Source organism: Chiloscyllium punctatum, chromosome 33 (genome assembly GCF_047496795.1).
Source record: "Chiloscyllium punctatum isolate Juve2018m chromosome 33, sChiPun1.3, whole genome shotgun sequence".
In the NCBI taxonomy this organism is placed as follows: domain Eukaryota; kingdom Metazoa; phylum Chordata; class Chondrichthyes; order Orectolobiformes; family Hemiscylliidae; genus Chiloscyllium; species Chiloscyllium punctatum.
The window spans coordinates 63,379,315-63,393,308 of record NC_092771.1 but is presented as its reverse complement, the minus strand read 5'-3'; the positions used below and the strand labels follow the sequence as shown (position 1 = coordinate 63,393,308).

At 44.4% G+C, this 13,994-nt stretch overlaps 2 long non-coding RNA genes across 3 annotated transcripts in view; one reads left to right on the top strand and one right to left on the bottom strand.

Annotated features, from left to right (window-relative positions):
* Positions 1-1,602: 1,602 nt before the first annotated feature.
* Positions 1,603-10,690, bottom strand: LOC140458562 (uncharacterized). The gene is made up of 4 exons (XR_011953543.1): positions 10,622-10,690; positions 9,461-9,577; positions 3,444-3,528; positions 1,603-3,361 (listed from the first exon to the last, which is right to left on the bottom strand). It is a non-coding gene; the product is annotated as an uncharacterized lncRNA (long non-coding RNA).
* Positions 10,691-11,224: 534 nt separating this feature from the next.
* LOC140458559 (uncharacterized) overlaps positions 11,225-13,994 on the top strand; it is a 44,535-nt gene continuing 41,765 nt past the window's right edge. For both annotated transcript variants that reach the window (XR_011953537.1, XR_011953538.1), the window contains exon 1: positions 11,225-11,338. This is a non-coding gene — a long non-coding RNA (uncharacterized lncRNA). The remainder of the gene's footprint in view (positions 11,339-13,994) is intronic.

Below are 13,994 nucleotides of genomic sequence, written 5' to 3'. Positions count from 1 at the left end.
AAGGTTAACAGGCTCAACGGACTGAAATATGTGTCTGTAAATGGACAGTGGAAAACGTTTGAAAGAACAGAGTAAAACACTCAACAAAAGAACATTTCATTGAAACAGACAAATCCTCAGCAAGAAATTCCCACCGGTCCCTCACTCAGAACAAAATGGATCATATTAGATTATGAGGTGGAGAAGGTCACCAAAAAGTACTTAAAATCCTAAAGTGAGAGTGTGTTTTAGGAGTTAGTTTTAAAGAGATTGCAAAGGGTCTGCAAGCAGGGGGAGGGCTGTGGGAAGGGGAATCATTGTCAGCGTTTAATGACATGACACGATCAGGGAGAGACGAATGTGCTGAGAGTGTTACAGAGAGTCATCAGGGCCTGAACAGTGTTACAAAGCCAGTACGGATTGCTGCAGCTGGAGGGGTTTGCAGCAATGTGGAGGGACATATGAGGGAGAGGATCAACCAGTTGCTAATCAAAAAAACAACACTTCAGTGACTACAGGATTAGTCAGACACAGTATTGACCATCCTCAGGCCACAGGATTATTCACGAACAGCATTGACCGTCCTCAGCCACTATAATATTCACACATAGTACTGACGAACCTCAGTTCCCAGGATTATTCACATACAGTATTGACCATCCTCAAGAGAGAATTATTCAAACACAGTATTGACCATCCTCAGGATATAGGATTATTCACACATATTATTTCCCATTCCCAGATCACTGGACTATTCACACACAGTATTGACTGTCCTCAGGCCACAGGAATATTCATATAGTATTTCCAATCCTCTGGCCACAGGATTATTCACAAACAGTGTTGAATATTCTCAGGCCACAGGATTATTCACACACAGTACCGACCATTTTCAGACTGCAGCATTAATCACACACAGTATTGAATATTCTCAGGCCAAAGAATTATTCACAAACATTTAGATTCGATTACATTACAGTGTGGAAACAGGCCCTTCGGTCCAACAGGTCCACACCGACCCGCCGAAGCGCAACCCACCCATACCCCTACACCTAACACCAATGAACAATTTAGCATGGCCAATTCACCTGACCTGCACATCCTTGGACTGTGAGAGGAAACCGGAGCATCCGGAGGAAACCCACGCAGACACGGGGAGAAAGTGCAAACTCCATACTGTCAGTCGCCTGAGGTGGGAATTGAACCTGGGTCTCTGGTGCTAACCACTGTGCCAATGTGCTGCCCACTAATAGTATTGATCATCCTCAGGACACCGGATTATTAGCACACAGTATTTACCATCCTCAGGCCACAGGTTTATTTACACACAGAATAGAATATTCTCAGGCCTCAGGATTATTCACGCACAGTGTTGACCTTCCTCAGGCCACAGGATTACTCACGAACAGCATTGACTGTCCTCAGCCACTATAATATTCACACATAGTACTGACGAACCTCAGTTCCCAGGATTATTCACATACAGTATTGACCATCCTCAAGAGAGAATTATTCAAACACAGTATTGACCATCTTCACTCAATAAGATTAATTCACACACAGTATTAAGTATCCTGAGCCTACAGGATTATTTACACACAGTATTGAAGTTCTCAGGCCGCAGGATTTTTCACACGCTATATTGACCATTCTCAGACCATAGGATTATTTACAAACAGCATTGACCATCCTCAGGCCACAGTAATATTCACACACAGTATTGTGCATTCTCAGATCCCAGGATTATTCGCACACAGTATTGACCATCCTCAGGAAAGAATCATTCAAACACAATATTAGCCATTCTCAGGAGACGGGATTATTTACACACAGTACTGAAATTCTCAGGCCGCAGGATTTTTCACAATCTATGTTCACAATCCTCAGGCCAAAGGATAACTAACACTCAGCATTGACTATCCTCAGGCCACAGGGGTATTCACACATTATTGACCATCCTCAGGCCACTGGATTGTTCACACATCATTGGGGCAATCACAGGCGACACAGTATTGATATTCTCAGGCCACGTGAGTATTCACACACTGTACTGACCATTCTCAGGTCCCAGGATTATTCACACACTGTATTGACTCTCCTCAGGTCTGCCAGCTACAGGAGTAGATCTGCTAACCTGAAAGGCAGTTAAATAGTCATTGGATAGTCATATGGATGAGAATGGAATAGTGTCAGCTACTTGGGCTTCAAATTTGTTCCACAGCTTGGCGCAACATCGAGAGTCAAAGAGCCTGTACTGCGCTGCCACATTCTATGTTCTAGAGGGAATAAATATGAAAGGAGCGAAGAAAGACGTAAAAGGGATTGGAGGAGAACATTTTCCACACATAGGATGGTGCAGGTATGGAATGAGCTTCCAGAAGAAGTGGTAGAGCAAAGTACAATAACAACATGCAAAAGACATTTGGGCAGGTACATGGAGAGGAGAAGCTTTGAAGGGATTTGGGTCAAATGCAGGGAAACTTGAATCGTTCAGGGTCTCTGGTCATTATGGACTATTTGAATCAAAGGAACGGTTTCCGTGCTGTATGACTCTGTCTCCAGTAATTGGAGGAGGAGATTACTTAGAAAAGGCATGTTGTAGACACTGAAGCAAGTTACAGCGACAGGGATGGTAGTCTGGAATGCAGTACATTTCAAATATGTGGAGGGATGATTGGGATAGGAGGAGGTTACAGACATAGGATCTGTTATAGGAGTTACAAATTATTGAAGACACTGGTCCACAAGACATGCCGTAGATGCAGCGTTGGAGAGTAGCAAGTCTTAGTACAACAGAACTTAAAGCCAGGGTGGTGATTGTGCATGAGGTGGGGATATTCTGTACTCCCCCTCCAGAACTGTATCGATGTCATGTCTTGTTAACAGAGGTTTGGAGCCTTCTCATTGCTTTCTGCTCGGTTGTCGAGACTGGATGAAGTTAGCAATATTGAGGGTTGTAGAGTTAGCAAGGACTCTTTAGACTGGTCACGGTTACAAGCCTCTCGTGGGAGGCCTGCTTTCCCCTCTGTTGTCCAGATGCTCACCAAGGCAGCACAGGCCTGGATTGAAAACTGGGAACTCTCGATGCTGTCTCAGTGCAACAAAACATACAGTGGGGGTGGTGATTGAGCCTGAGGTGTGTCTGTACTGTGCTCTCCCTCCAGCACTGTATCTGTGTCATGTCTTGTTAGCCGATGTTTGGAGATATCTCATTGCTCTCTGCTCTGTGCACTGTGAGTGATCTTACTTCACTGCAGGATTTATTGAATGCTCCAGATCTCCCTGCCCTTTGTCGCTCTGGCTGACCAACCATCTTCAATGAGGTGATGGATGAGACACCCAGCAATTGGGAAGTCTATTGAGTCGGGAACTTCCTAAATACCTACAGGAGACAGAGAAATAGACAGTCTCTGAAATTAGGGTGATGGAAACACATGCAGAATGGTAATAATTGCCATACTGACCTGAAAAATCCCAATCTCCATCTCTGGTCTGTGCTGCTTCATCTCTCTGGAGAGATGGATTCTGTTGGCTCAGGATCTGGAGTAGCTGGAAGAGTGAGAGACACTGACAGAGGCAGCAATTAAACCCTCACAGTGAGGAATACCAAATGGAGAGATACTCAGTGATATCAGCAGAGCGCAGGAAGATTTCATAACAAACCATTGTGTAGAAAGAAGGGGTTTTGATTCATTTTGCTTCTGGTGTCAGTGCTCAGGGATGGGAAACCTGTGAGAAGGTGAAGTGATGGCCTGGTGGTATTATCGCTGTGCTATTTATCCAGAAACTCAGCCATGTTCAAATTCCACTATTGTAAATAGGAGAATGAATGAGTGGTGTGAAGACTGGAGAGGGTTACAGTGATATCATGTGCTCTCCAGGCTGGAGGAAGGTGCACAGATGGGGAGGTTGGTAAGGACTCGAGAATGTTAGAGACAGGGTGGGCTGTAGGTTCTGGACAAGATGACAGAGATGAAGAGCTTTTTTGATCACAGAGACCATAACTGTTAGCTTCAAAGACATTATGGAAAAAGATAAGGGTAATGCAGAAGCTAAGTATCTAAACTTGGGGAGGCCATTAATCATTAGATTATCACTGTCATTCAACGTTATCATTAGACTGGCAAGCCTCGACTGCAAGGAACTACACTTGTTGGAGTCTCTATTTGGAACACGGGAGATGTTAAATGTGATGCAGTGAGAATTCAGAGCAAATGTGTTTTGCGAGGAGTGAATGGCTTAAACAGCACATTTAGCAAATACTGATCAAGTGATATTGTGAGTTTGAGAAAGAAAATACAGAGCAATGAAAACAGACGAAGCCATTCAAAAGTCTAGAGTGTGTGGGGCAGGGGGAATGGGGTGGATGCTGGGGGTGGTGGTTGTAGTCCTTAAAAATGAACAGGCAAACAACGGTCACAAAATATCCTGAGCTAATAATGTTAAGGATAAGCCACAAGGTACTTAATAAGTACAGTTAGAGTAAGAGAATTCCCAACGAAGCAGTGGGGCCTGTTAGAAACCAAATGGGCAATCAGTGCATGGAGCCAGAGGAAGAAGGTGAGGTCTTCAATGAATCCTTCCCATCTGTATTCACACAGGAGAAAGACATTGAAGCCAGGGATGGTGAGGTTCTGGAACATCTTAAGATCAATGAGGAGGAGGCATTAAATATTTTCACAGGCAAAAAGGTGGAGAAATCCCCAGTAACAATCAAATATATCCCAAGCTGCTATGGGAGGTCATGGAGCAGATTGCTGGGGCCCTGGCGGATATATTTAATACTTTACTGGCCACAGCTGAAGTGCTGAATGACTGGAGGATCGCTAATGTGATTCCTTTGACCAAGAGCAGCAGGGATAGGCCAGGTAATTACACAGCAGATAGTCTGATAGGAGGGGGAGGGAAATTATTGGGAACAATTCTGAGGAACATGATGAATCAACATTCGAAAGGACAGGAATATATTAGGAATTGTCTGTATGGATTTGCTTGAGGACTGTCCTCTGATTTTGATGAGGGCAATGCAGATGATGTGGGTTACATGGAGTTCATTAAGGTCTTTGACAAGGTCCCACATGGAAGGCTGGTCCAAAAGGGAAGAGCCCATGGCATCCAAGGCAAGTTGATAAATTGTATCCACAATTGGTGGAGGATTGTTTTTACGATTGGAAGCCTTTGTCCAGTGGATGTACAACAGGGATCTGTGCAGGAACCATCTCGGATTAATATCTCGGATATGAAAGCAGAAGGAATCATTAGTAGGTTTATCGATGACATGAAAAGTGAGGGTGTTGTCCACAGTGAGGGGGATGGTCTCAGGCTGCAGTCTGATATCGATCAGGTGATAAACTGAGCAGAGTAATGGCAGACAGTGTTTACTTCTGATCACTGTGAGGTAATGCACTGTGGGGAGTCTCGTAAGCGAACAGTATACGTCATGAATGGTAGGTCCTCCTGGAGAACTGAGGAACACAGGGACCTTGGTGGGCAAGTCCCTGGATGTCTGAAGATGTCAGCACAGGTACACAGTCATTATGTAAGTGGCCCAACTGGAGAATGGGGCTAAACCTGACCTCCCCTTGGGAAACAAGGTCGGGAATGGGACTGAGGTGTTAGTGGGGGAGCACTTTGGAAAGTCACCACAATTGTATTAGTTTGAAAATAGCAATGGAAAAGGACAGGCTTGGTCCACAAGTTCAAGTTATACCATGGAGCAAGATAGTATTAGACATAAATTTTAAAAGTAGATCTGGGAGGCTATTTGCAGGTAAAGGCAAGTCTGGCAAATAGGAATATTTTACAATCAAGATAAAAGGAGCGTTCAGCACCAGCGTGTTCCTGTTAGTGTGCAGCTCAATGCTGACTGAATTAAGAAATACTGGCTGAGTTTCGAGGCTCTAGTCAAGAAAACAGGGGGGCACATAACTGGCTGACTCAAGTGAATCCCTTCAGGAGCATCGGGGCTGTAGAAATACTCTTAGGATGGAAATCAGGAACGTAAAGACTGAACATAAGATAGCTTCGGCAGAGAAAGTTAAGGAGAATTGAAAGAGATTCTATAAGTGTATTAAGAGCAAAAGAAGAGTGAGGGACAAAACAGGTATCCATAATGATCAATGAAGCCAACAATGTAGTCAACTACAGGATCCGAAACAAATATTTCACTTTGGAACTTACTGTGGATAAAGACTGGGGCACTCGGGGGACTAAACCATGTTTGTCTGAACTACTATTAGAATACTGTGTGCAATTCTGGTCTCAATGCCATCGGGAGGATGTTATGGAACATGAAAGGTTCGGAAGAAATGAACAAGGATGCTGCCAGGGTTGAAGGGTTTGCTCTTCAGGGAAAAGCCTGAATAAGCTGGGGCTGTTTTCACTTGAACATGGGAGGCTGAGGAGTTAACCGATAAAGGTGTTTAAAATCATGATGGGCATCGACAGGGTCAATAGACAAGGTCTTTTTCCCAGGCTGGGGGTTTCCAAACCGACAGGGCATAGCTTTAAAGTGCGAGAGGAACGTTTCGAAGGGACCTAAAGGAAAACTGGTTCCGGCAGAGTCTATGGAATAAACTGCCAGTGGAAATAGTGGAGGCTGATAGAAATACATTTTATATGATGGGTATATGAATAAAAAGGATTTAGAGGGATATTGGCAAAATTCTGGCAAATGTGACTAGATACATCATGCAGGAGTTGGTCTGAAGGATCTGTTTCCGTGCAGTACATCTCTATAACTCAATATCTTGAAATGAGTCCACATTATAGAATAGGAGGTGCTGGAGGTTTTAAACCACAAAGGTAGATAAATCCCCAGGCCCTGATTAAATGTATCTCAGGACATTATGGGAAGCTGGTGAAGAAATTGTAGGGCCCCTAGCAGAGATATCTGTACCATGTGTGATAGGCAGGTAGACTGGAGGGTGGCATTGTGGACAGTGAAGAAGGTTTTCTGAGATTACAAAGGGATCCTGATGAAATGCGTGAATGGCTGAAAAACTGTCGATGGAGTTCAATCTGTATAATGCGACGGAATGCATTTGGTACAACAAACACAGGCAGGGCCTATACAATTAATGGTAGGACCTTCAGTAGTGTTGTAGAACAGAGGGACCTCGAGGTATAGGTACATAATTCTTTGAAGTTTGCAACATGGAGAGAGGATGGTTAAAAAGGGACTTGCCACACTTGCTTTCATTACTTTGGATATAGGAGTTGGGAAGTCTCATTGAGATTATACAGGCCATTGGTGAGTCCTCTTCTGGAATACTGTGTTCAGTTCAGGTCGCCCAGTTATCAGAAGGATATTATTAAGCTCGAAAGGGTTCAGATGAGATTTACTGGAATGTGGCTGGTTATGGAAGTTTTCAGTTCTAAAGAAAGGCTGAATAGGTTGATATTTTTTTCATTGAAACCTGAATGTTGACAGATGACCTCGTAGAAGTTTATAAAATAATGAGGGGAATAGATAGAGTTAATGGGAGCTGGTTTTTTCCCAAGGACAGGGGAGTTTCAAGACTAGAAGCTACATTTTTAAGTGTAAGAGGAGAGACATTTAAAAAAAAAGTCATGAGGGTCACATTGTTACACAGAGAGTAGATTGTGTGTGGACTGAACTTCCCAAGGAAGGGGTGAATGTGGGGACAATTACAATGTTTAAAAGACATTAGGATTAGTACATGAATAGGAAAGGTTTGAAGGGATAGGATCAAGGTACAGGCAGGTGGGACAAGATCAGTTTTCGAGTATGGTGAGCATTGACCGAACAGTGTGGTCTGACTCTCTGACTATGATTATAATGTTGTGTCATTAATTAAGAAAGGCTGCAAGAGGAAGCCAGGAAACTACAGACTGATGAGCCAGACATCAGGGTGCGTCAGTTGTTGGAGGTCATTCTGAGAGGTAGGTGGTATTTGGAACGACAAGGACTGATTACGGCAGCCAGTATGGCTTTGTGCATGGGAAAACATGCCTCACAAATTTGACTTGAAGATAGATGAAGGCAGAGCAACAGACGTTGTTTCTGGCTTCAGCAACCCTTGGTCAGGGTGTACCATGATACATTGGTTAGTAAGGTTAAGTCACAAGGGATCAGGGAGAGCTAGCCAACTGGATACAAAATGGGATGACAGTGGGAGACAGAGGGTGGTGGGAGAGGGTTGTTGTTCAGACTGGGGCCTCTGACCAGCAGTGTGCTGTAAGGATTGGTGCTGGGGCCACTGTTGTGCACCACTTACATAAACAATCTGAGTGAAAATATAGGAGTCCCTGTTAGTATGTTTGTGGATACCAAGATTAGTGGAAGAGTGGGCAGGGAATATAGTTATCGAAGGGGATGTTAATCAACTGGGCCAGTGGGCCAAGGAATGAAAGATGAAATTTAATTCAGGTGTTCGATTTAGTTCAGACAAACCAGGGAGGATTAAAACAGTTAATGGTAGGGACCTGCGCAGTGTTGTCGAACAGAGGGAGATCAAGGGGTGCAGTTACATTGTTCCTTGGAAGTGGCATCACAGGGGGACAGGGAGGGGAAAGCAGCATTTGGCACACTTGTCATCAGTGGCCAGAACATTGAGTACATGAGTTGGAGATATTTGTAACATTGTCGTCAATATTTCTCCTGGGCAGAGGAGGCCACGGGTTGACCTGATAAAGGTGTATGAAACAATGTAGGGCTTAAGTAAGGTGCATTGCGAAGGGTAGGTGAGTCCAAATCTAGAGCCATAAACATGTGGTGAGAGAGCAAGGATTTAAAGAGGGAGCTGAGGGGCAACATTTTCCACAGAGGATGGTGCATAGATGGAGCGGACTGCCAGAGGAAATGGTGAAATCAAGTACAATTACAACATGGAAATGACACTTGGTCAGGTACATGGAAAGGAGAAGATTGGAAGGGATATGGGCCAAACACAGGCAAATGCAACTGATTCCATTTAGGAAACATCAAACAAAGAGTCATGCAGCACAGAAACAGACCCTATGTCTCCAGTTGTTGGAGGAGGAGACTATCGAGACAAGGCATGTTGTAGAGACTGAAGCAAGTTACAGCGATACGGATGGTCATCTGGACTGGAGGTTTCAAATATGTGAAATAATTGGTGAGAGGGGAGGAGAAGACAGAGATAGGAACTGTTATAGGAGTTAGAATGATTGAAGACACTGGTCCACAAGATGAGCCATAGATACAATGTTGGAGAGGGAATAGTTAACAGAAAGATCCCAGGCAGCATTACCACTCTCTCATTGCAGGCCTGTTTTCCCCTCTGTTGTCCTGGTGCTCAACAAGACAGCACACGCCTTGATTGAAAACTGGGAACTCCCGATGCGATCTCAGTACAATAAAACTTAAAGTAGAAGTGGTGATTGAGCCTGAGGCGAGTCTGCTCCCCCTCCAGCACTATATCTATGTCATGGCCTGTTAGCTGATGTTTGGAGCCCTCTCATTGCTCTTTGCTCTGTGCACTGTGTGTAATCTTACCTGGTGGCAGGATTTATATAAGGCTCCTGACCTCCCTGACCTTTTTCTCTCTGGCTGACCAAACATCTTCCCAACTAGCAGTTGGCAGGTCTATGAGTCAGTAACTCCTTCAAGTACCTGTAGAAGACACAGAAATAGGCAGAATGGGAAATTAGACTGATGCTTGTGAGGGTTACACATGTAAAATGGCACTGAGCCCCACAGAGATCTGGAAAATCCCAGTCTCCATTCCTGGCCTGTACTGCCTCATCTCTCTGGAGTGGAGAATTCTGTTGGCTCAGGATCTGGAGTAGCTGCAAGAGTGAGAGACGCTGACAGAGGCAGCAATTAGACCCACACAGTGAGGGACCGCACAAGGAGAGACACTGAGTGACATCACCAGAGTTCAGCATCAAATAATTGTGCACAAAGAAAGGGTTTTGATTCATGTTGTACTGGGACGTGCAACCTGTGAGCAGACGAAGTTATGGCCTAGGGGCATTATTGTGAAGCAATTTATCCAGAAACTCAGCAAAAGTTCTCTGGACAGTTTTAAATCCCGCCATTGCAAATGATTGAATGTGAATGAAATGCTTCAAAAAAGATTTAATTAAAAACAGGTAAGTGAGTATTAAACAATTGCTGATGATAAGAAAAATCCATCGGGTGCATTCCTGTCTTTAGTGAAGTAATCTAAGATGGGACTGGGATATCACAGGTATTACAGAAACAACAGCTGAGGGAGGGACAGGACAGGCAGCTCAATGTTCCAGGGGACAGATGCTGCAGGAAGGACAGAAGGGGAGCTGAGAGAGGAGGAGAGCTGCTGGTTCTGATTGGGTGAAACATCCCAGCAGGACTGAGAGAGGATATTCCTGTGGGATCGCCCAGTGAAGCTGTGTTCGTGGAATTAATCAATAACAATGGGGCTTCCCTTTCCTCTGATTGTTCTACAGACCCCGATAACCCCGCCCCCCTGCACCTTGACCTTCTCAAGATGGCGGCCCTGACCATCCTCACTCTTCCCTCAAACAAATGGCGGCCGTGACCCTGGACCACTTCCCTGATCAGAGACCGCCACCTCTTTACCCGGGCCTGGAGGGACTTTTTCGTTTTTTTTAACTTTTATCCGGGACTTGTGAATTCTCTCCGCTCCTTTCTCCCCGCGATGCTCCCACACACCGGCTCTGAGCGCCGCTCTCTGGAGCCGATCGCAGCCGCTGCCGGAGAAAGCAGCTCCATTTCTCTCTGTCCTGACCAATGTGATACTGCGCATGCTCTGTATTGAAACCAAACCACGCGTGCGTCTGAGGTTATCATTGAATTGAGAGAGAATATTCATAACTGCACAGACTGATGGGTAAAATATTATTCATTAACAATTGTTTTGTCGAGTTATAGTCATAGAGATGTCTAACAGTCAAATAGATTGTCCGGTCCAAATCAACCATAACGGCCAGGTATGCAAATTACCAGTCGTTCTGGGAGCTTGAAAAGAAGTTTCTTACTCGAGTTATGTAAATCGATTGGAAATATGTACGTTATCAGATTTACATTTCAACTACAGTATTTCTTAAAATCTCACATTGATTTATAAGAGAGGTTTAATGCTCCACTATGTAGTGAGAATGATCAATCCTGCAAAATAGTTTGCTCTCTGACCAATCTTGAAGCGTTCACTCCCGAGAATGCTTTGGCCCCTCTCCTCACTCACTCTGGTTGGAGGACCGGCCTCTACTCGGTCCTCCTGTTCCGCCCCTTCCTCCCAATTGCAGAGTTGATTCAGGCGTGACTTAGCAGGCAAGGGACGAAGGAAGTTCGAGTCGATGTTTTGTGACGCGGTGAAAATATCCCGAATCTTGGACCGAGGGGCCTGGGTTCAATTCACAGCTTGTGCAGGTGTGTGTAATAACAACTTTTACCAGGTTCATTAAGAAAAACAAGGGAAGTCAGGAACAGAGAGAAAACAATAGAAAATGCATGCAATGTGGTGGGGCTCTCAATGCTCAGATGATTTGACTCTTTACCAAGCGTATCAGGGTCCCAGTACAGACTCTTGCACGCCTCTTAGTGCACAGCCAGATACCACGATTGTGGGGGCAAAATGTTGTGGGCTATAGAGGTGCTTTTCTGGAAGGCGCTCAGTTTTTGTGGTGAAAACTGTTCAGAAGGAGTCGGGTTTTGTATGGAGCTACCTGTCCCCCTCCTGTTGCAGCCTCTTATTATTGTCGTGGCTCTACTTCGTACATGGAGAAAGTGAGGACTGCAGATGCTGGAGATCAGAGCTGAAAAATGTGTTGCTGGAAAAGCGCAGCAGGTCAGGCAGCATTCTCTACCTCGTACATGTTTGGTAGAGATCAGTGACACTTCGTAAGCCCACAATACAAGATCCATCACTCTGTTTAAGACAGTAAAAATCTCTTGTAGCACAATAGTCAGAGAACAATACAGTGCAGAATAGGCCCTTTGGTCCTTGATGTTGCGCCAACCTATGAACTATTCTCAGCTCATCCCCCTACACTATCCTGAAATCACCCATGTGCTTATCTAAAGGATTGTTTAAATCTCACTAACGTGGCTGAGTTAACTACATTAGTAGGTAGTGGATTCCATGTCCTAACCACTCTGAGTAAAGAACCTGCCTCTGACATCTGTCTTAAATCTATCGCCCCTCGATTTGGAGATATGCCCCCTTATACACACTAATGTCATAATCCTAGGAAAAAGAATTTCACTGTCTACCCTATCTAAGCCTCCGATCATCTTGTATGTCTCTATCAAATCCTCTCTTCGCCGCCTTCTTGCCGCTGAGAACACGTTCAAGTCTCTCAACCTTTCCTCATAAGACCTTCTCTCCAGACCACACAACATCCTGGTATATATCCTCTGCGCCTTTTCCCATGCTTCCACATCCTTCCAGAAATATGGGCACCAGAACTGCACACAATATTCCAAATATGGCCGCACCAGTGTTTTGGATAGTTGCAGCATGATATTGCGGCTCCAGAACTCAATCCATCTCCGAATGAAATCTAACACACTGTATGCCGCCTTAACAGTAGTGTACACCTGGTGGCAACTTTCAGGCATCTATGTACATGGCCTCCAACATCCTTCTGCACATCTACACGACCAAGAATCTTTCCATTGACCCAGTACTCTGCCTTCCTGTTATCCTTCACAAAGTGCATCACCTTACATTTAGCTGCATTGAACTCCATTTGCCACCCTTCAGCCCAATTCTGCAGTTTATCAAAGTCCTCCTGCAACCTGTAACATTCTTCCACACTGTCCACTACTCCACACTGACTTTGGTGTCGTCTGCAAATTTACTAATCCATCCCCTATGCCTGCGTCTAACACCTTTATAAAAATGACAAACAGCAGTGATCCCAAAACAGACCCTTGTGGCACACCACGAATAACCGCACTGGAGGCTGATTATTTTCCATCATCCACCACTCGCTGCCGCCTTTCAGAAAACCAGTTTCTAATCCAAACTGCTAAATCACACTCAATTCCATGTCACTGCATTTTCTCTAACAGCCTACCATGTGGAACCTTATTAAAGGCTTTACTGAAGTCCATGTATACCACGTCAACTGCCCTACCCTCATCTATATGCTTGGTCACCATCTCAAAAAACTCAATGAGATTTGTGAGACACGACCTGCCCTTGACAAAACCATATTGACGATTTGAAATCATATTGTTGTTTGCCAGATGATTACAAATAGTGTCTCTTATAATCCTTTCCAAAACATTTCCTACAACAGAAGTAAGGGTCACTGGTATGTAATTACCTGGGTCATCTCTACTTCCCTTCTTGATCAAGGGCATAACATTTGCAATCATCCAGTCCTCTGTTACTGAACTTGTAGGCAATGACAGCTCAAAGCAAAGACTTTGGCTTTGATAATCTTCTCCCTAGCTTCCCAGACAATCTACGGATAAATCCCATCTAGCCCAGGGGACTTGTCTACATTCAATCCTTCTAGAATTGATAACACCTGTTCGAAACTAACCTCTATTCTTTCTAGTCTAACATCTTCTACCTCATTATTATCTACAATATTCTAATTTTCCTGAGTGAAAACGAATGAGAAATATTCATTTCGCACTTCTCCAATTTCCAGTGTCCACACTCAACTTCCCACTTCTGTCTTTGATTGGCCCGATTCCTACCCTATCCTTTATTCCTCACATACCTATAGAAAGCTTGAGGGTTCTCCTTTATTCTATTCGCGAAAGACTGCTCATGTCCTCTCTTTGTTCTTCTTAACCCTCTTTAAAGCCTTCCTAGCTGATCTGTAAGTCTCCATCGCCTCATCTGTACCATTTGCCTCATCAAAACATAAGCCTCCTACTTCTTCTTAACAAGAGATGCAATTTCTGTGGTAAACCACAGTTTCCTTACCTTATCACTTCCTCCCTGCCTGACAGGGACATACCTATCAAGGACACGCAATGTCTGTTCCTTAAACCAGCTCCACATTTCCATTGTCTGCATCCACTGCATTTCACTACTCCATCCTATGCATCCTAATTCTTGCTG